This window comes from Bos grunniens, chromosome 13 (assembly GCF_055505025.1).
Source record: "Bos grunniens cultivar Pamir isolate PY7600 chromosome 13, Bosgru_T2T1.0, whole genome shotgun sequence".
NCBI classification, from domain to species: Eukaryota; Metazoa; Chordata; class Mammalia; order Artiodactyla; family Bovidae; genus Bos; species Bos grunniens.
Genome location: NC_141177.1, coordinates 63,709,855 through 63,712,386, shown reverse-complemented (window position 1 = coordinate 63,712,386; position 2,532 = coordinate 63,709,855). Strand labels below are relative to the sequence as shown.

The 2,532-nt window shown below is 43.9% G+C and overlaps 1 pseudogene; it reads left to right on the top strand.

The window, feature by feature from the left end:
• The first annotated feature begins 1,404 nt into the window (after nucleotides 1–1,404).
• Nucleotides 1,405–1,695, top strand: LOC147361108 (cytochrome c oxidase subunit 6C pseudogene; annotated as a pseudogene).
• The last annotated feature ends 837 nt before the right edge of the window (nucleotides 1,696–2,532 follow it).

Genomic DNA, 2,532 nt, shown 5'->3' with positions numbered 1-2,532 from the left:
GCTTCCATTCACCTACTGGAAGGAATGTGTCCTCCTATGGTTTTTAAGTTGTCAGTGAATGACAGATAATCAATAAGCTATTAAGGGAAGCCAAGCGTACCTATAAACTAAGTTTTGTACACAAAATATAACTTATAATGGTACTTTGGGGTACATACTTCGCTATTACACATCACAGTAATAAAGAATAAAATTGGTGAGTTTATGCAAATGAATTTAATTAGTAGTACTTTAATACATGGGCTTGGACAGCAAGGAGATCAAACCAGTCAATCCTAAGGGAAATCAACCCAAAATATTCATTGGAAGGACTGATGCTGAAGCTGAAACTCCAATACTTTGGCCACATGATGCGAAGAGCTGACTCACTTGAAAAGACCCTGATGCTGGGAAAGATTGAAGGCGGGAGGAGAAGGGGACGACAGAGGATGAGATGGTTGGATGGCATCACTGACTCAATGGACATGAGTTTGAGCGAACTCTGGGACATAGGGAAGGACAGGGAAGCCTGGTGTACTGCAGTTCATGGGCCTGCAAATAGTCAGACAGGACTTAGCAACTGAACCACAACAGGGACGTCCCCAGCGGCTAAGCGGAAAAGAATCCACCTGCAATGCAGGAGATGCAAGAGATGTGGCTTGATCCCTGGGTCAGGAAGATCCCCTGGAGAAGGAAATGGCAACCCACTCCAGTATTCTTGCCTGGACAATTCCATGGGCAGAGGAGCCTTGTGGGCTACAGTCCATGGGTCGCAAAGAGTCGGACACGACTGAAACCACTGAGCACACACATGCACTTTTGTACAGTCCTATCAGTAGGAATTAGGGTTGGCTCCTAGTGACAGAATCAAGAATAACTGAGGTGTAAAGTGATTGACATTGATTTTCCTCATTCTGGCTAGAAGATGTCTCCTTTCAGATATCACACTGAAGGTCCCTGCAGGGGTGAGATGGTGGTTTTGAATCTTCTGGAATCAATCCTTATCCTTTAGAGGAGAATCTGAACCCAGGGTGGGATTCACTGCGGAGGGTAATCAACTGTCTTGGTTTGCTGCACCCAGTCTCTTTTAGCACTGAAAATCCCACATCCTGGGAAAACTCTAGACTGGGACCAGTTGTTACAGGTCACTGGGAGCCTCTTCTCAGCAAAGGGAGGAACACAAGTCTGGCCAGGTGACTTCATCAAAGTTCTGCCAGCCACGGGGAGTGGCCCCCTGACCTGTCCCGGCCCAGGCCTGATGACAGCTCTGGTCAACCCATCCAGGCACTGTACCCCCACACCTGAGCCTTCGTTCCTCATCACCTGCCTTTGTTCCACAAACGCTTGTCAAACATTCATTCTAGGTCCATTTCTCCATCACCCTGGAAGAACATCATTGCTGAGCCATCAAGAAGAAAAACTACCATGTCCAGTTTTTTGACAAAACCTCAGAGGAGTGGCCTTCTGGCCAAGGGTCTGTGATTTCATCTTGTTGGAGCATTCATTGTCCCCCTGGGAGTTGCAGTTTTCTATAAGTTTGCTGTGGCTGAACCAAGAAAGAAGGCATGTGCAGATTTCTACAGCAATTATGATTCCCTGAAAGATTTTGAGGAGAAGAGGAAGGCTGGTATCTTTCAAAGTGATTTAGAACAGAAAGAATTTCTTCGGGTTGAGTTCCATGAAATTGTGTCACTCACCTGTGTTCCTGAACTATGAAACTAGGAGTATCTGGGCTGAGGAATAGTCTCTCAAGAAATAAATGATTAACAAATACTGTGAACACTAAAAAAAAAAAAAAAGAAAATTCATTATAAGTCAGGCAACATCCAAAGATTCTGGTTCACCAGGCACAGGATTTGCCATATGTTCAGCAAAGTTTTCATTTCCTCCCTCTTCTGTGGAAATTTAGGTCACCGTTAACTGGAGAAGAGGAAAAGGCCATGGCAAAACCCCAAGTCTTCAGTGGCCTTAGTATCTGCAAAAGAGTGTGAATTAATATGAAGTCATTTAGAAAGAGTTTCACCATACATTAAGTTTAAAAAAATAAATGAGTTCCACAGAACAAAGTGAACAGTATAATCCTAGTCTATAAAAAATAGATGAATATTTCTTTCTTTGTTTAATATATTGATAGGAGGAAAAGGCTGGGAAAATATGCACCAAAATGTAAACGGCTATTAACTCCAAGTGGTAGAACCAGGGCAAAGCAGTTGTGATAGAGATGAGGAGACCTATTCAAAAGCTACTATGACCACTAGAGACTGTCGTACGAGAGAAGTAAGTCCGATAGAGAAAGACAAATATCATTATTAATGCATATATGTAGAATCTAGAAAAATGGCACGGATGAACCTATTTGCAAGGCAGGAGTAGAGACGCAGACATAGAGAACAAGCATGTGGGCCCAGGAGGGGAGGAGAGGGCAGGACGAATTGGGTGGTTATGACAGATATATATACACTGAGAGTGATAGTGTTCGTTGATCAGTCATGTCTGAATCTCTGCAGCCCCAGGGACTGTAGGCCGCCAGGCTCCTCTGTCCATGGAATTCTC